The sequence below is a fragment of the Trachypithecus francoisi genome, unplaced genomic scaffold (assembly GCF_009764315.1).
Source record: "Trachypithecus francoisi isolate TF-2019V2 unplaced genomic scaffold, Tfra_2.0 Lachesis_group15, whole genome shotgun sequence".
In the NCBI taxonomy this organism is placed as follows: domain Eukaryota; kingdom Metazoa; phylum Chordata; class Mammalia; order Primates; family Cercopithecidae; genus Trachypithecus; species Trachypithecus francoisi.
Genome location: NW_022681460.1, coordinates 24,562,808 through 24,583,861, shown reverse-complemented (window position 1 = coordinate 24,583,861; position 21,054 = coordinate 24,562,808). Strand labels below are relative to the sequence as shown.

The window sequence follows — 21,054 nt, the reverse complement described above, 5'->3', positions numbered from 1 at the left end:
CGATTCCTAACTTATTAAGTGATATGGTTTGGCTCTGCATCCCCACCGAAATCTCATCTTGAATTGTACTCCGGTAATTCCCATGTGTTGTGTGTGGGAACCAGTGGGAGATAATTGAATTAAGGGGGTGGTTTCCCCCATACCATTCTTATGGTATTAAATAAGTCTCATGAGATCTGAGGGTCTTTTTAAGGGGTTTCTGCTTTTACTTCCTCCTTATTGTCTTCTTTTGTCTGCTGCCATGTGACATGTGCCTTTCACCTTCCGCCAAGATTGTGAGGCCTCCCCAGCAACATGGAGCTGTTAGTTCAATAAACCTCTCTCTTTTGTAAATTGCCTAGTCTTGGGTATGTCTTTACTAGCAGCATGAAAATGAACTAATACAGTAAATCGGTACCTGTAGAGTAGGGTGCTGCTGAAAAGATACCCAAAAATATGGAAGTGACTTTGGAACTGGGTAACAGGCAGAGATTGGAACAGTTTGGAGGGCTCAGAAGAAGACATTGAAATGTGGGAAAGTTTGAAACTTCCTACAGACTTGTTGAATGACTTTGACCAAAATGCTGATAATGATGCGGACAATGAAATCCAGGCCGAGGTAGTTTCAGATGGAGATGAGGATCTTCTTGGGAACCGGAGCAAAGGTGACTCTTGTTATGTTTTAGCAAAGAGACTGGTGGCATTTTGCTCCTTCCATAGAGGTTTGTGAAACTTTGAACTTGAGAGAGATGATTTAGGGTATCTGGCGGAAGAGATTTTTAAGCAGCAAAGCATTCAAGATGTGACTTGGGTGCCTTTTTACAAGGGGAGTAGAGCATAAAAGTTCAGAAAATTTGCAGCCTGACAATGGGATAGAAAAGAAAATCCCATTTTTTGAGGAAAAATTCAAGCCAGCTGCAGAAATTTGTATAAGTAATGTGAGGCCGAATGTTAATTCCCAAGACAATGGGGAAAATATCTCCAGGGCATGTCAGAGGTGTTCCAGCAGCCCCTGCAATCACAGGCCCGGAGGTCCAGGAGGGAAAAGTGGTTTCCTGGGCCAGGTCTAGGGACTTTGTGCCCTGCATCTCAGCTGCTCCCGCTGTGGCTGAAAGGGACCAACATAGAGCTCAAGCTGTGACTTCAGAGGGTGCAAGCCCCAAGCCTTGGCATCTTCCATGTGGTGTTGAGCCTGCAAGTGCACCGAAGTCGAGAATTAGGGTTTGGGAACCTCTGCCTAGATTTCGGATACATGGAAACAACTAGTTGCCCAGGCAGAAGTTTGCCTGTACCCCCATCATATCTAGGAAGTAACTAACTTGTTTTGATTTTACAGGCTCATAGATGGAAGGGACTTGCTTTGTCTTGGATGAGACTTTGGACTGTGGACTTTTGAGTTAATGCTGAAATGAGTTAAGACTTTGGGGGACTCTTTGGAAGACATGATTGTTTTTGAAATATGACGACATGAGATTTGGGAGGGACCAGGGCAGAATGATGTGGTTTGACTCTGTGTCCCCACCCAAATCTCATCTTGAATTGTACTTCCACATGTTGTGGGAGGGACCCGGTGGGAGATAATTGAATCATGGGGGCAGTTTTCCCCATACTATTCTCTTGGTAGTAAATAAGTCTCATAGATCTGATGGTTTTTTAAGGGGTTTCTGCTTTTACTTCCTCCTCATTCTCTTCTCTTGCCTGCTGCCATGGGAAATGTGCCTTTCACCTTCTGCCTTGATTGTGAGCCCTCTCCAGTGACGTGGAACTGTGAGTCCAATAAACCTCTCTCTTTTGTAAATTGCTCAGTCTTGGGTATGTCTGTATCAACAGCATGAAAATGGACTAATACACAAAAGTGATGTTCTCCTCATTACTCTGAGTGACTTACTTACAGACTTCATTCTCCTTTCTGCAGCCTCTGCTAGGTTGAAGATCCTAGTTTCTGGAGGATGGATGATGAAGTATGTTTCCAGTAAGGGATACCCTAGGTGGTCCATTGAACCTGAAACTATATACTGCCATTTGGTCACTTAGAGATTCTCATGCCAAAGGACCAGCAGGCAAAGAAAGGACTACTATACTAGAAAGGGTAATTAACCCAATTTTATTTCAAGAAGCAATAGAGTCAGTTACATAATGGAAGAAGGAAGGCTTATGTCTAGATTTTGAGAGATTCCCTGGAATGTCTCTTCATAATTCCAGGTCTGCTGATAACAATCATGGGCAGTTGCAGCAACCAAGTCCTGGCAAAGACCAAACAATCAAGGGCATAGACTCCTCAGTAGTGAAGATCTGGGTCATCCTGACAAACAAGCACCTTAGATGAGCTAAAGATGAGGGAGATGTGAGGGAAATCCAGAAGGGGCTAGGGAGAAAGGAGATGATGAATATTACTTATAGTCAGATTGTGACCAGCAACCTTTTAAGGAATCTATGACAGAGTGGACTCAGTATGGTGCATGGGCACATCTGAGGAGTGCAAGGACTGTATTATAGCAGAGGCCTTTGCTGCCTCTCACCACATCTCTTTGGTCTACCTGAGAGTTTCAGTCATTGCCTATGGGCAGTTCTGTGTGAGCTCGGACTCAACTTGTGCTGGCAGCTGTTCCATCTTAATATGCTGCATACCTTTGAACTTTTAGGGTATTCTCCAATGCCAGAGTAACCTACTTGGCCCATGAGTTCAGTGCAGCTCAAAAGTGCAGGGGGAATTAGAACCCCCAGAGACAATGCTCATCCAAAAGTCAGTGACAGGAACCAGTGAATGAATTCTTCAGTTTCCAATTCTGCATGTGGCAATTTGGAGAGAGATTCTCGGAAGATTATCATAAGAATCATCAAGTCCCAACTGCCTACAGCTTTTGTCCCTTCCCTACTCTCCAAGATCAGCTCCTCATAAAGCTACCTGCTTCCAAGCCCCACCGAGCCCTTGAACTGTTTTAGAAAGCAAATGTAGCAGAAGTGTGTTTTCAGTATTGATGTGGATTGGAATCCACTAAGAAGATGAATTTGAGAGATAACTCCAATTTGCACATTTAACTTTCTGTATGGATCTTTAAAAATTTATGACTTAAAAATTAACTTTGGGGAAGGTCTTTGGTGCAAAAACAACTTGTTTTAGTTATCTCAGTATTATCTAGTACTGTTTACAGTTGCAAAATAAAGGACTATAAAGTTGTGCAGTCCTTTTACATTTTTTCTGGGTCACATAATGCAACATTCAAAGCATGTATGCATATGCCACTCATGATAAGCTGATTACTTATCACATGTTAAGTAACCATTTTTTACTGGGCATTTTCTCACAATTACCTTATAAACTGGGAATATGTCATTAACTTCTAGACTTGTTTCTTCCGAAGTTAAAGTGTCTTAGAAAAAGGAAATTTTTCCCGCCAAGATCACAGATCTATTGACTAGCCGAGACAGGATTTATATGTAGGCATTTCTGACTCTAGTGTCTAGTGTTTATTGTCTATTGTCTATGTTTTTACTATATTATGAATGTTTATGATGCATAGAATAGGTGTAATCAGACCTAATGCTTTGTAACATAATCAAAATAGCAGCAGATATAAAATTTTGGAGAAGATAAGAAGCAAGAGAGCACCAACTGTTTTAACTTTCAGATAGTTGAAGGTTTGGAAAATATTTATAAACCTATGTGAGGTAATAAAATTATATAGTATGTTAGCATAAATAGTATTTTTAATTTTTACCTAGAGTCACTCAGTGAGAAAAGTAAATATTGCAAATATGTAATGAAGATAGAGAAATAGAAAATTAACAGTAGAAGTTTGACCAGAGGAGATTCATAAAGCCTGGGCAATTGGTCATCTAGGACGTCACTCACATTAAAATAATAAACTCAATTTTGATTTTATCTGACTTAAAGAATAGACAGAAACCAGAGAGAAAAAAGATAGATCCAACATACTTGAGAATTCAAAGCTAAGTAATCACACAAATAAACATAAAACGTTTCTGTGAAAGAGGTCTGTGGAGCTCTGGAAGAGGATTCTGTCCTAGCTAGAGGAAGCTCCCTTTAGGATGGGGACTTTGAGTGAGATCTCTTTCAGTTATTTACTGCTTGGTAACAAATTGGCCCAAGTCAGTGGCAGAAAACAAAATTTATGCTAAAAATTCTCTGGATCAGGAATTTGTTCAGGACATAGAGAGAATTTTTATCTCTGCTTCATGATATCTGGGTCTCGAATGGAAGATTTAAAGACCTGGTTGGAGGGTACGGGGAAAGGAGGAGACTCTATAGCTGGGAGCTGGAGTCGTCTGAGAGCTTAGTCATCCACCTGACTATTGGCAAGGACCTTAGCAGGGGGATCTTGACCGCAGCACACACGGGACCTCTCCATGAGGCCTGGACTTTCTCATTGCTGGGTTCCAGGTATGAGAATTCTGAGACAGAAAGAGGCAGACAGAAGTTGTATCATGGTGTTGCTTCTACTGTTTTGTTCTGAAGGTGGTTACAAAGTTATGGCCAGCTTAAAGGGGAAGAGAAAATAGAATCCACCTCTTTATAGGAGTGAGTCAAGGTTCTGGGGAAGCTCATATGAACAAAAGTGTTGCTGTGGCCATTTTTGTGAAATATAATCCACTCATTCTAAGGAATGAGTAGAAATCAGCTGAGCCAAGAAGGAGGGAGTGAGAAGGGACAAGGAGGAAGGGCATTCTCATAGAAGGAAAGTGGACTGTAAGCTCTGTGTGAGGAGAGTGAGGGACTGTATGCCTTGAAAGCAGAGAACCAACATAGAAGGCAAGATAGTGATTGTGAAGTCGACAGGGCCAGGCCATGCAAGGCCTTGGAGACAGTGTTAAGAATTTTGCCTTTATTATAAAAGAACTGGGAAGCCTTGAAGCACTTTAGGTGGAAGTGACTGTGTGTATGTGTGTGGGATGTGGTGGTGAATGTGGGGATAACCTGATTCACATTTTAAAGGTATCACTTTGATGACAGTGGAGTGTAGACTGGGGATAGATGAGGATGGATGTAATGTTAACAGCTGAGTGTGATGGACCTTTTCATAACTTAGACCTGAGAAGTGATTAGAGAGATGGAGATAAATAGGGTACCTTGAACATGGTCAGAACATAAAACTGTCAGAAATTGGTAACCTAGAACCTGGAAACACTGGTTTTGGGGTAAGATCAAGCATGGATTTGAGTTTTAGGTATCTTTCAAACATCCAAATGTGAACATCAGTTTGTGATGTCAGGAGATCAACAGTTTTCTTTAAGCAATATCAAATACGTTTTTTGTAGTTCAATACCACCTTAAGAACTGGAAACTCTAGACTTCCTTAAATTCCTCCCTGTCTATCAAGAGTTTCTTACTTAATCATTTCTTTATCCAATAAGTATATAGTGAGCACCATATGTACCAGTTACTGTTCTAAGTGAAGGACACTGTTAAAAAGATATCAATGTTTCTGTCCACATGGATCTTATATTCTAGCGGTGGAGACAGTCAATTCTCATACAAATAAATGATAATTATAAGTGCTATGAAGAGAAAACGAAAGGCAGGTGTGGTACTAAGAGTGACAGGCGGCGGTCATTTTAGATGGCATGGTCATGGAAGACATCTTTGAGATGTTTGATTAGAAGACTTGATTGAAGTGAGAGTATCAGCAAGCAAATATCTGAAGAAAGAATGTTTGAGGCAAAGAAGACAGCAACCATAAGAATCTGAAGTGAGAGTGTTCTTGATGTATTTGAGAAAGATCAAGGGAGTCAGTATGACTGGAGAGAATGTGGTGGTAAATGAGGCCTAATATATATATCCTGGAGCTAGCTCACAGTAGGTCCTTGAAGTCATAGTAAATGAGGTTGATTTTATTCTGGGTGTAATAGAAAGCTGTCAAAGAGTTTTGGAGAGGAGAGTGATATGATCCAAGTTATATTTTAAGTGGATTCTTCTGGCTGCTATGTGAAGAACAATCTATTATATATATTATTATAATAGATGGGGCCAAGAGTGGAATCAGGAAATATAATACATTTAATTATATAATATAATATATATTAATATTTAATAATATATATAATATATATTTGATAATTATATTTGATAGTTATATTTGATAAACTGTAAATATATTATCATATATTTATTGTAATTATATAAAAATATTGTAAATATATAAAAATATATTTGATAAACTGTACCCCTTCCAATCTGACCATTCTCAGCATCTCTGCCCCATCACACTGACCCAAGGCACTAGTTTTTACCTTTCTTGTGCTACTACAGTAGTCTCCTAACTAGCTTTCCTCTTCTACTCTTGGCCCCATGTATTATAATAATAGATATATAGTAGACAAGTGGCCCCACCTACTGGCTACTGATTATATTAAATGTATTTTATATTTAATATGTTATAATTATTATATATAAATTAAAATATATAATTTAATATATAATATTAAATATATAATATATTCAATAATATATAATATATTTGATTATTCTAGATAGTTGGATAATAGATAATTATAATAGATATTAAATATATTATAGATAATATATTATTAAATATATGTAATTATAATAATTGATAGCCAATAGATGGGGCTAAAATCTACTATATATCTGTTATTATAATCCATGGGGACAAGAGTAGAAGCAGGAAAGCTAGTTGGGAGACTACTGTGGTGACACAGGAAAGGTGAAAGCTAGTGTCTTGGGTCAGTGTGATGGAGGCAGAGATGCTGAGAATGGTCAGACTGGAAGGGGTACAGCTTAAAGTGGAACCTACAGAGAAGGCTCTCTCTCCAGATCACGATGTGACTTTGTTGTTTCCAGCTTTCCCAGCCAGGCTCACTGCCCCCATTGGGCTGGTCTGATTTGCTCCTCAGGCCATGTTGTCTCATCTCCTCTTGCTCACTTGGTCCATAAAATGTCACCTGAACTAGTGTGGGCAAGAGAACATTGACAATCTGTGTGGTATGATTAGCATTAAGCTCTGGTAAGTGGCTTAATGATTTTCACCATTGTGGGACTCTTAGAAATTCAAAAACTGAAACTGGCTTATCCAGGATTGCATAATAAAAGATTAACTGTCTCATATCGTAAGGCGTTTGCTCCTTTTCTTACGACACTCTTTAAACATTTTTACTGATCTTTGCTTCCCTTTGTGTGTATTCTGAAAAAAAAATTGTCCTTCAAATCTGTAAAATGCTTCCAGCTTTTTCAGAATCAAGAAAGAACTTTAATATTAAATGAAAGAACAAACAAATGAATTTTTAAGTAAATAAACTATTTTGACTTAAAGGATTTGAGGTAAAGACCTAACAAAAAAAAAGAAGCAATTATTTATCTTACAGAGGAAAGCTTCACAAGGCATCTTAAAGCTTATTTTTCATGCATATGTGAAAAGGAATGCACTAATATTGATTTTCTTTGAACACAGGACCTTAGAAATTGGCTTGGGTATTTAACAGAAATACCCAAGGATGAAAAATAAACACTTATTAGTTAGATAGAATTTCTGTGTAGAGAACATTGTGAAATATTGGAAAGAATCAAATTAAGGTAGTTGTGATTGGAACTTCTTAGGTAGTTAAAATAATTTGTTTTCATGTGCCTGAGACTGCTTAATTGCAATTTTATGTGGAAAAAAGGATAGAATGAATGGATTAAATAAAAATATTTATTACAATAAAATATATAATTCATATGTAGCTTTCTTATAAATTTATTTCTTGAAAAATAAAAAAATTCAGTTTAACAATGTTCCAATGATAAAACTTTTTGTAATGTAATAAGATTATATCACATTTGAAGCAATTTGTAATGGGTTGTTTAAAGGAAAAAATAACGAGCAAACACAATGACAGGTCAAATTTGTGACTCTTTCTTGTTTGTCATTTCTATATTCAGCTTGAGGACTAGTGTTCAAATTGATTATAAGTAAGAATTGTCAGCCTAGATTTAACTATCCACTATTGTAACCAGAATACATTTTAGGGTTAAAGATGAATAATTCAAGAACATTTCTGGGAGCTTTTTTAACATTGCAACTCTAATCAGCAGGTGGAATTTAATATCAACTGCTTTAATCAGAAACTAACAAGGTAAAAATTGCTTCCTCTCTAGATACAGAAAATGTTTCTCATTTGCAGTTGCTTTTTTTTTTTTTTAAAGGGAGATATCATTCAGAGTATTTGTATTTAGTACCTAGCAGGCATAGCAAAGTAGTTGAGAGCCTGCCACGTGAGAGATAAGATGTGTGCTTATGGATCAAAGATTGACTCACAGCAAAATATACTCCATTGGGCTATTAGAGAGGCTTATCTGCATTGCTTGTCACTTCACATACACAGTTCCTCACATACACTCACACACTCCTACTGCTGCTGTTGCTAACAGTTTTAATCAGGGACTGCCCAGCCAAGCACGACTTGCCCGCCTTGCACATCCTGTTCTCCTCCTCTGGGGTTGACTGGAGCTCAGTACTGCCAAACTGTTGATTGAAAATTTCTTGAATGAACTTATCAAACACTTCCATGACTTCCTGGTAGTCCTGGAACATAGTCCTAGAAAAGTAGTCCTATAATTCCTGGCACAGTGCTACCGGCCCATGTAAGCCTGGACTAGACTGACCAGTCTGAGTGTAATTAACATTGCCCCTGCAGAAACAGGGTGACTAAGAGGTGGTGCCTGTGCGGATGAGTCTCCTGAGGACTGAACACTGTGCATCCACCTGTGTGTAGAAGCACCAATTGTATTGGTCAGGGTTTTCCAAAGAAACAGTGTCAGTAGTATATGTATAGACATATAGAAAGATATTTATTTTGAAGAATTGGCTCACACAACTATGGAGGCTGAGAAGTCCCAGGACCTGCCATCAGTAAGCTGGAGGCCCAGGAAAGCTGGTGGTATAATTCCAGTTCAAGCCCAAAGGCTCCAGAAACAGGAGCACCAATGTACTCCAGACAGGAGAAGATGGATGTCCCAGCAGCAGCAAAAGGCAAATTCACCCTTCTTCTGCCTTTTTGTGCTACTTGAGCACTCAATGAATTGTATGATGCTGACCCACATTGATGAGGGTAAATCTTCTTTAATAATCTACTGATTAATACTCTAATCTCTTCCAGAAATGCCCTCACAGACACACCCAGAAATCATATTTTGCCAACTGGGCATTCCTTAGCCCAGTCAAGTTGACATATAAAATGGACCATTTCATTTCATCAGTGTGAAGTGAGAGTAGTCTTTGTGTGGCATTGCTGCGTTGTTACAAATGCCTATGTGAGTTGAAGGGAGTGGTTTGTTACTCTGTTTTCAAAAGTAAACCTAGGTTAAAAACAAAGATTATGATATTTTCTTGATCTTATGATATTTGAAGTATGCATCTGGTTTTTGAATCTGTAATTTGTTTTGACTTTGTTTCTCAGTCTAAAACCTCTGAATAGAAGAGCAATATGAGTTTATTGACATCTAAATCAGCTGTTTTATATTGTCAATGAATTAATAGTAAGTAAAGGAGAATAAAGAAAACAAGTCCGTTGCCTATTTCTCATGTTGAATTTGCAGAATATATTTTTAATTTCTAGTTTTAAGTTTGGCACATAACAATAAAAGGTTTTATTAAGTGATAAAAACAGTTAGGTAAGCTTTTGTTTGTTAATGTAATATTGTTTTTATAGGATACAAATAGTAAAATCAAGCAAGCTATGTTATTTTGATTAAATTGAGATACTTAAATATCTGGATTTGGTGAGAGCAACAGTTAGTTGACTGATTTGTTAAATAAAACCTTTTGCCTTTAGTAGAGCTATAAAGTTGGTCATAAATTATTGTTTAAAAAGATATCACTTACACAGCTTAAATTCAACTTGATTTAACCAAACATATTCTTCTTGACCTAAGACTCTACGAAAAATGTCTATCCGATTGGACATTTCACTGAGAACTAGTCTCTTTGTCTTATAGTGGCTTGAAGTCCTGACTTGTCTTTATTCAGCATAGTGACAGAATTAATTCCTTTTATTGCATAATAATTTAATTAATTTCTAAAAGCTCTGAGGACTTAAAATTAGTTATTTTGTTGTCAATTTTCAATATAGAATCTTAGATGACATCACTGAGATATAGAATCAAAGAATGTATGTTGATAAAAATTAAAACTAAATTGTTTACTTATTTTATTTTGTCTATAGTCTTTGAGAAATTCATATATACTCTTTTAAACACTAGATGGCACTAGAAATGTATCCTAATAAATTCTGTTTCATCAGGAGGAATTATTAATTTTATGACCTCCTAAGATGGTGCTTTCTTTGGTTATATATTTTTGAACATTTAAAATAATTTAACTATTTCCACTAGTACCTTTGATTATTGAAATAAGTAATGAGGTTCCCAAACTATAGAAATACATAATTCATAATTAGAATTTTTCAAAGTATTATCTTAGTGGTCCATAGATATTGCCACACCTCAGGTTTCCTCATCTTATGAGATTGCTTCCCTTTAAGTTCCTTGAAAAGAAGACACATGGTCTACAAATAGAAATAATGAATTGGTTCCTGAACTGTTTAATAACCTGATTACCCATGAGGCATGAATCATCTGAACACACTGGGAAAAGATTTAAATTCTTGACACATATTACTTCCCTCAAGAAAGATAGCATAAAACGAATGATATGCCACTATATGAGGACATTAACGACAAATTTTTATCAATTTAAGAAATATTTACAAATAGTCACTGAGCAAGATAATTTGAAATGCCCGGAAATCTCACAGTGTAAACACTTTCCTAAATTTGACAGTATTCCTAAAAATTTACCATCATGAACAATGTTTTGTGAAGCTGAAAGACACTTCTATATACTATCAATAAAGCATTTCAGTCAGCTGTGCTAGAGGAAAGGTGGCTGAGTTATAGTCTTTATCTTACGGAGATGTGATTGAAGAGTGTAGCCAGTCAATGGTCAATGGGGTATTTCGGATAGTAACATAATCCAAGCATTAAGATCGATTCTGGATCTTGTGATTTTTGTAGCATTTGTCTACTTTTAAAACTTTTTAATTTGTTGTAACTTCTTTTCTCATTCTGAATACATATTTACTTTTATGTGTAATTTTATATATATTCTTTTTCTTCAGCAGGGCTTAAAACACTGTATGAGCTTCTACCTGCCCAAACCTGGATTCATTCTGTTCCAGGGCCTTTTAAGTCCCAGTAATGTCTTGCTCCCATTTAACTCTCTGGCCTTATCTACATTTAGCACATTACTTTATATTTTTATAAAAAGTAATTATTCATTTTTGTTTCACCTAGCTTTATTGTTTTATTACTGGGATTTTATTTATGTTGTACTCTTTGTTTTTTATGTCCTCTCCCTTGGTGTTGTCTTTTAGATTTTTACTTATCCAAGTCTATGAGACATGTCTCATATATGAGGTGCAAAAAGTAATTACGGTTTTTGCTATTACTTTTAATGGCAAAAAAAAGCAGTTACTTTCGTACCAACATAATGTTATTTTCTTCAGGGAAGGGGCTGTGATCTCTCTCCTGAACTTCCACATTTCCTCAAGCCAGGTAAGAGTAGTTTCTCCCTCATCTAGAAAAATGTATTTTTATTTCTTCTGTGACACATTTCTATGTGTATCTAACATTCTGTATATGTAAGAATGTATTATTTTTTCTACTGGGTTCTTAACTTCCTGATGAAAGGGACTGAATATTACCCATCTTTGTGTTTCTTATAGTACCCAGCACAGCTCCTTATGCATCACTGGCACTGGCAACTCATAAAGATGTTTAAGATAAATTAATGAATATATGAAAGCTGTTTGATCTGAGGGTCATAGCATGTATTTTTCTCTGCCTGTTTATTTGAACTCTTAATTTTTCAGACTTTGGTACATGCTTGGATTTAAAATAAAGTATGCAACTATCAGAGACTTTAGGAGACAATAATAGAGGATGTTTCCTGCTGTTTACAAAAAAAATTGTGCTTCTATCTCAATATAGACAACATCACAGGACCATAGTTTTCACTTCTGGCATAGTTTTAGTCTATCTTAGGAGTTGACAAACTGCAACCTGTGGGCTCAGTCTAGTCAGTTGTCTGTTTTTGTAAATAAATTTTATGGAAACACAGCCACATCCATCATTCTAATGATGTCTATGGCTGCTTTCAAGCTATAATGGCAGTGTCAAATAGTTGCAGGAAAGACTGTCTATGGAATCAAGATGTAAACCCTGAAATAATTTAATAGATTTTACTTAGGACTGTTGCAAAGGGGTAGGTTGCATCATCTTCTCTAAAATGGGCAATTTATTAATTGCCAAATTGTTAGTACAGTAACAAAACATATCATTTCCTACAAAGTGTTAATAAACTAGCATGTTATAAATTTATGTATATTTTTAAATGCAATGCAAAGAAAACAGACCTCAGATTAAAATACATACGATGACAGAATTACATTCCTCTTATGTGACTTAATAATTTAAATATTATGATCATCCAGTTGAGAAATTCAGCTAGCTTTCTTAGGCCTTATTTTTTTATGACCTACTTAAAGCTTTCATCACTGTTGAGTTTGATCTTCTTAAACTATTCTCTCAGCTTCTTTGATACTCCAGTGTTTCCGTTTCTACCTACCTCCTAGATGTGCCTTACCTATGTCCCATTTGTCCTTTCCTTCTTTCCTCCTAAAAATTTGAGTATATCACCAGGCCCAGGATTGGTCTTACCTTTTTCTAATTCATTATTTCGATTCCTGAAAAACTCTTCTTTTTCAAGCTTTCAGCTTGTATCCCATTGTAAATGATGTTCAACTTATCTGTAGTGTACTTCTTTCCTTGGTTTCAGCTCTACAACTTTAAATGCCTGTTGGAATGAAATAATCTTTTTTTTTTTTTCTGCCCTCAGCAATCCCCGGTAACTAAGTTATCTTGGTCCTATTTATGACTTTTTGTTTCATACATTCTCATCATCTCCCATAGTAAAACAAAGTTTTCCCGTTCTATTCTAATCATATTGCAGAGTCTTGCTTCCAAATCTGTATTACTTCACATTTGCACAAGCTGAGTGTTTTAACTAGCTTCCCTGACTCTTCTTCTCTCTAATTCATTTTACAAAGTATATTAAATATACTTATTTGCTCTTTGAAAGAAAATATCCTAGAACATACATTATTAGTTCTATTTGTAATTTAATCAATTAACAATTGAGTTTGATAGAGGTTTTATTTATTCATTGCTAAATATTTAATTGAATAATCATGACTTGCCAGGCACTATTCTAGGTTTTGGAAATGTAGTAATAAACAAAACAGAGATTTCTGCACTCATGGAGTTTGCATTCTAGTTGGAGGAGTAGATGATAAGGTAAAGAAGTAGAATTATAGTATTGAATTGTATGTGACAAAGGTAAGAATTAAGAGGGTAGGAAGATAAAAAATGTTGACCGAAGACTCCATTGAATAGATGACTAAAGCCATGATGAAAGCATAAGAAACTGCCATGTTGATATATGACAGGAGAGCATTCTAGGAAGACAAAATAGCAAGAAGCAGATAAAAGATGCCTAACATATTTAAGCAACAGCAGAGAGGGCAGTGTGACTGAAACATAATGGAGAAAACTGAGGGATAAAAAGATCAGAGAAATGGTAGGGGTCCAGATCTCATATCTCAGAGGGTCATGACATGTTGATGCACAGGAGAGTTTTATGCAGAGAAGGGACATAATCAAAGTTAGATTTTAGGAGATTTGCTTTGGATGCTGTGTTGAGAACTAAGGGGAGAAAGGGTAGAAACAGGAAGGCCTGTTTGAAGACCTCTGCAATAGTCCTGATGTTGAATTAGGATCCTAGGGAAGTAGACTCTGAGACTGAGATTAATGTAAGTATAAGTTAGATCCTGGAACTGATACCCATGGCAGGGAAGGGAAGAAAGCAGAATCAGGTGATGGGAGAAGTTGGGTTGAGATAAAATGTCCTAAAAGTTCTCAGCCACCCTAGTGGGAGTGCTAAAGCTGGAATGGCAAGCAGACTGCACTAGGTTAGAAGATTTGCCCTTTATCCCCTAATGTGGACTAGTCATTGGATGTGGAATCTCCCAAGAAGATAATGTAACCTTGGATAAAATAGGCTTTTGTAGTGGAGGCAATTTCCAGAGAGGGATAGCCACGGAGTTGCTGTCTACCAGAAGTAGAGTACTCCCTGAAGAGGGGAAGTTAGTCTTCCAGGCATAAAGGGATATTTGTGTCATACACCACAGCATCCTATACACGAAGAAAGAGGTAATGATAGTTTGGACCAGGGTATTGGCAGTGGAAATGATGAGAAGCTATCAATCTATGGAAATGTTTTGAAGGTAGCATCTATAGGACCAAATTATAATGTTCTGTTAGATTGCATTTGAGACATGAGAGAAGTAGAGGTGGCAAAATTGACACCATATCTTTGGCTTCAGCAACTGATAAATGGATATTTCATTAACTGAGATGAGGAAAACTGTGGAAGGAACTTGTACTAGTCTGTTCTCACACTGCTGTTAAAGACATACCTGAGACTGGGTGATTTATTAAATAAAAAAAAAGAGGTTTAATGAATTCACAATTCCATGTGGCAGGGGAGGCCTCACAATCATGGTGGAAGGTTTAAAAGGCACATCTTACATGGCGGCAGGCAAGAAACAGGATGAGAGCCAAGCAAAAGGAGTTTCCCCTTATAAAGCCATCAGATCTCATGAGACTTATTCACTCCCACGATAACAGTATAGGGGAAACTGCCCCTGTGATTCATTTATTGCCCACCAGGTCCCTCCCATAACACGTGGGAATTAGGAGAGCTACAATTAAAAATGAGATTTGCAGGGGAGACACAGAGCCAAACCATACCATTCCACCCCTGGATCCTCCCAAATGTAATGTCCTCATATTTCAAAAATAATCATGCCTTCCCAGCAGTCCCTGAAGTCTTAATTCATTTCAGCATTAACTCAAAAGTCCACAGTCCAAAGTCTCATCTGAGACAGGCAAGTCCCTTCTACCTATGAGCCTGTAAAATCAAAAGCAAGTTAGTTACTTTCTAGATACAATGGGGGTACAGGCATTGGGTAAATACACCTGTTCCAGATGGAAGAAATTGGCCAAAATAAGGGTGTTAAAGGCCTCATGCAAGTCCAAATCCAGGGGGGCAGTCAAATCTTAAAGCTCCAAAATGATCTTATGTGACTCCATGTCCACATCCAGGTCATGCTGATGCAAAAAGTGGGCACCCACAGCCTTGGGCAATTCTGCTCTTGTGGCTTTGTGGGGTATGACCCAACTCGCAGCTGGTTTCATGAGATGGCATTGATTGAGGATTTTCTAGGCACGGAGTGCAAGCTGTCAGTGGATCTGACATTCTGGGTCTGGAGGATGGTGGCCCTCTTCTCACAGCTCCACTAGGCAGTGCCCCAGTGAGGACTCTGTGTGGGGGCTTCAACTTCACACTTCTCTTCCACACTGCCCTAGCAGGGTTCTCCATGAGGTTCCCGCCCCTGTAGCAAACTTCTGCCTGGACATCTAGCCTTTTCCATACATCCGCTAAAATCTAGGTGGAGGTTCCCAAACTTTATTTCTTAATTTCTGTGCACCCACAGGCTCAACACCACGTGGAAGCTGCCAAGGCTTGGGGTTTGCACCCTGCCAAGCCACAGCTCAAGCTGTACCTTGGGCCCTTTTAGCCACAGCTGGAGTGGCTGGGATGCAGGGCACCAAGTCCCTAGGCTGCACGGAGCAGAGAATCCCTGGCCCACAAAACCACTTTTTCCTCCTAGGTCTCCAGGCCTGTGATGGGAGGGGCTGTTACAGAGATCTCTGACATGCCGTGGAGACATTTGCCCCATTGTCTCAGCAATTAACATATGGTTCCTCATTACTTATGCAAATTTCTGTAACCAGCTTGAATTTCTCCCAGAAAATGGATTTTTCTTTTCTTTTTTTTTTTTTTTTTTGAGGCGGAGTCTCACTCTGTCACCCGGACTGGAGTGCAGTGGCCAGATCTCAGCTCACTGCAAGCTCCGCCTCCCGGGTTTACGCCGTTCTCCTGCCTCAGCCTCCCGAGTAGCTGGGACTACAGGCGCCCGCCACCTCGCCCGGCTCGTTTTTTTGTATTTTTAGTAGAGATGGGGTTTCACCGTGTTAGCCAGGATGGTCTCGATCTCCTGACCTCGTGATCTGCCTGTCTCGGCCTCCCAAAGTGCTGGGATTACAGGCTTGAGCCACCGCGCCCGGCCTGGATTTTTCTTTTCTATCACATTGTTGGGCTGCAACTTTTCCAAAATTTTATTCTGTTTCCCTTTTAAAACTGAATGCTTTTAACAGCACTCAAGTCACATCTTGAATGCTTTGCTGCTTAAAAATTTCTTCTGCCAGATACCATAAATTATCTCTCTCAAGTTCAAAGTTTCACACATCTCTAGGGCCAGGGCAAAACATTGCCAGTCTCTTTGCTAAAACATAACAAGAGTCACCTTTACTGCAGTTCCCAACAAGTTCGTCATCTCCATCTGAGATCACCTCAGCCTAGATTTCATTGTCCATATCATTATCGCATTTTGGTTAAAGCCATTCAAACAGTCTCTAGAAAGTTCCAAACTTTCCCACATTTTCCTGCTTCTTCTGAGCCCTCCCAACTGATCCAGCCTCTGCTTATTACCCAGCTCCAAAGTTGCTTCCACATTTTCAGGTATCTTTACAGCAGCGCCCCACTCTACCAGTACCAATTTACTGTATTTGTCTATTCTCACACTACCGATAAAGACATACCTGAGACTGGGTAATTTACATAAAAAAAAAGTTTATTGGACTCACAGTTCCACGTGGCTGGGGAGGCCTCATGAGCATGATGGAAGGCAAAAGGCAGCAGGCAAGAGAGAGAATGTGGGCCAGGCCAAATAATGATATTTTAATAAATAATATTTGATATCTGATAATGATGGATTCTGATGTAGACCAATGTTTTAATTCAATATAGCTGTAGTATTTTATTCATTGGAACATGAAATATTGCCAGAAGAGACCTCACATATAGATCATTATCTTACTTTGGGCATTCTCTGAGAGCAACTCTGAACCAAGGACTTGAGTGTGGGTAGTTTAATTGGAAGGTGATCCCATAAAATACAAGTGAAGGCCGTAGGGCAGGGAAAACAGAGAAGAATAAAAGCTGGGGAAGTATATGATAAAAAGTTCTGAGCTCTGTGCTATTCATCAATTTATTGCATCTCATCTCCAATCCTTCCTTTTTTAAAACTGCTTTGCAATTAGGGATCTGGATACATTATGTACTTTTCATGTGCAACAAGCATGATATTAAGCTTTATATAGAGGGGGCTGGAGGGACCATGCAGAAAAACAGAGATTCCCTTCCTGGATCTAGTGTGCTGCTCTCATTAGCTTCTTGGGGCATGTTCGTTGCTTTTTTTCAGTGCCTGGTGGCCAGCAGTCCATGGTGCCTTCTTGTGGGTAATTTCTACTGGTACAACCCTCAAGTGGCTTCACAACTTCTCTGCTGTCAGAGAAGGGAGTGCCACTAGTGGACATGGTTTCCATGAGTGTTTTTCCCCAGGCCACCACCCATTTCAGGTGGCTTTGTAGTACAGTGCCTTGACTAGGCATCTTCTGGTGGATAACTGTTGGGCAGTTCGGCAATCACCTCTGAAATATTGTTCCTTCTTCTGCATAGCTTCCTTTGGCACTTCAGAAGAAATTTCCCAATGAGTTCTACTGGTGTGCCACCTCAGTGAAATTCCCTGCCATCCAGTGACCCAGCTATGCCCTCTTCAATGAGGTCTGGATGTCAGATTGGAAAGAGGTAGCCTCTCTTCTTTGTGTGCTCTATCTCAGCTCCAATTCTCTGTTAATTTTTACACTGATTTTTGACTACACAAACTACTGTGTGATTTTTGTCTCCTGATTGAACCCAGACTGATACAAATTCTCTGGGTGATTCTAATGTAGAGCCAAGGCTAAGGGTCACTGATCTTTAAGGTGAACTTGAATAAAGTTCAAACAGTTTGATAAAGTTCAACACCAGATAATGGAAACTCTCAGCAAACTAGGAATAAAAGGGAAATTTTAAAATATGATAAGAGAAATCTGCAAAAGCTTTGTAGCTAATACCCTAGTCAATGCTGAAATTTCCATCAACTTTTCACTGAAATTAAGAAAACACAAAGATATTCACTATCAAAATTTCTATTCAACACTATAATAAAGTTATTAGTATCTTTATTTAAAAAGTCGATAAAAGATATTCTTATTGAAAAACAATAAATAACATTATTACATTGTAGAAGATACAGTTGTGTAAATAGAAAATCTTAGACAATCCACACATTGATTATTAAGTAAATTTACCAAGTTGCTGAATTAAGTCAACATACAAAAATTAATTTGACTTCTATATATTTTGACTTTTATATATTTATTTGCATTTATACACATGTGTTAAATAGGACACAAAGCCAGCAAATAACTGGCAATAAATCTAAAGAAAGATGTACAGATATATACATGGAGAATAATAAAGTATTATGAAGACCTACATAAATGGGGGAATATTCATATTCATTGACTCAAAGACTCAATGTTTTTCAGTTCAGTGTAAATAGAACACAATTTAACTTAAGTGGGTTTCATTTTTAGTTTTTAGAATTGATATGCTACTTTTGAATTCCATATGAAGATGACTAGAAAAGCTTAGGTAACTTTCATGAATAACAAAACCATAGGACATACACTACCAAATATCAAGACATGTTATAAACCTGGAATATTTAGGGCACTGTGGTATCACTGCAAGGACAGACAAATAGACAAATGGAGCAGAATACAAAGCCCAGAAACAGACCTACACATTTACAGTTACTTGATTCAAAACAAATTAGTAGGAGAAGAATGGTCACTTCATAAATTGGCAGTAAACCAATTGGATATAAGGTTGGAAAAAATGATCTCTAATTTCTTTCTTATACCCTACCAAAAATAAATTCAAAATATATCATAAACCTAAATGTTAAAAGAAAAACAATGAAGCTGTGGAAGAAAACATAGGACAATATCTTATGATATTGGGGCAGACAATGTTTCACAAACAGGATGCAAAAAGCACTAATCATGAAAGGAAAAGTTGATAAAATGGACTTTATTTAAATTAAGAACTTCTGTTAATCAAAAGATAACATGAAAAGAGCAAAAAGACAATGCAAGCCACAGACTGGGGAAATATATTTGTTATATATATGTTTTACAAATATCTTTTATATGGAAAAGATATTTATAATTTATATTTACTTATATATTATATAATTATTTCTATAAATATTACATATTATATATAAATATTCATATATTATATGTAAATATTTCTGAGAAATATAACAAACTCATTTAAGCCAATTAGGTAAAAACACAAAACACAATAAAAAATGAAGCAAAGACTTCACAGAAGATATCCAAATTACCAGTATGAATATAGAAAGGTACCTATCACTAGTCATCAGAATAAAGGTAAAAAAAAATTATGGAGACCCCACAACATATCTGCCAGAATGGCTAAAATTGAAAAGACTTAGGGACAATAATAAATGTTGGGGAGGATGTAGAGCATGTTTGCTGATTGAAGGGTAAATTGATTTGATAGCTCGAAGAGCTATTTGGCAGTATTTTCTAAAAGATGATAGATGATAGATAGATAGATAGACATATGATAGATAGATACTGCCAGACAGTTTTCAAAAGAACTAATTTGTATTTGTGTGTGTGTGTGTGTGTGTGTGTGTGTGTGTGTATGAAATCCATCTACCTATCAATATCTATCTCCAATAAGTGAACCATGCCACTCCTGAATATGCATCCACAATAATTTAAAACAGCATTATTCATAACTATTTCAATCTAGAAACTACCCAAATATATTCAGTAGCAGAATGGGTTAATACATTTTGGTATATTCATACAAAGATGTATTTTTGTTTGTTTGTTTGTTGTTTTTGAGCCAGGGTCTCACTCTGTAACCCAGGTTCGAGTGCAGCATGATACGTGCTCACTGCAACCTCCATCATCCAGGCTCAAGCAATCCTTAACTCAGCCTCCCAAGTAGCTGGGACCACAGGTGCGTGCCACTATGCCCAGCTAATTTTTTGCATTTTTGGTAGAGATGCGGTTTTGCACGTTGCCCAGGCTGGTCTCGAACATCTGAGCTCAGGCGATCCACCTACCTCGGTCTCCCAAAATGCTGGGATTACAGGCATGAGCCACCGCTCCTGGCCTACAATGTTGTATTAAATAGCAAGAAAGAGAATCAAATACAGCCCTTGGCAACAACCTAAATAATCACAGACAATATTGAGCAAAAGAAGGCTGACACAAAATAGTATACACTGTGATTTACATAAAGTTCAGCAACAGGCAGAACTAATTAATGCTGATTGGGATCAGAGTAGTTATTTATTTGGAGGGATGAGGTAGAGAAGTAACAACTAGATGGGTACATGAGGCAGCCTGCTATGTGCTAGAAATATCTATCTTGATTTAGGTGTCTCTTAAACATGTGCAATAGGTGTAAAAAACTTTTGAGCTATACACTACATGTTTGTATAGTTTATGTAAGTTATACTTCAACTAAAAATATAAAAAGAGCCATTAGCTGAGAGTGAGAAAGGAGTAGCTAGCTAGAAAGGTTTTGAGACTCTTACAGTATATTTGAAATAGTTACTGTGGAGAATGACAGAATAAGCTAGTTAAAACAAAGAAGAGTCATTGAGAGCTCAGTGCAATTGAAGATAATGGAAATGGATTTTTACAGAAGTTCTTTCAGTTGTTGTGGTGTAAGTCTAGAAAATAGTTAAATCTTATACAGATTTACCAGAAAACGCTATGAAGTGGATTTCAGATATTTGCAAAAGGAGGGTTAGAATTCTGCACCTTGGAATTCCCCTTGCATAAGAAAGATGAGAAAGGCAATGAAGACAGGAAAAGAATGACAGGCAAGGAGGAGGTAGAGAAGTCAAGAAACTGATGATTTATGTAGTCAACAAACA

The 21,054-nt window shown here is 37.5% G+C and overlaps 1 long non-coding RNA gene across 1 annotated transcript in view; it reads left to right on the top strand.

Annotated features, from left to right (window-relative positions):
• The window catches only part of LOC117097017, a 40,318-nt gene extending 37,292 nt beyond the window's left edge, over positions 1-3,026 (top strand). The window contains exon 3 of the long non-coding RNA XR_004442769.1: positions 1,895-3,026. This is a non-coding gene — a long non-coding RNA (uncharacterized LOC117097017). The remainder of the gene's footprint in view (positions 1-1,894) is intronic.
• The last annotated feature ends 18,028 nt before the right edge of the window (positions 3,027-21,054 follow it).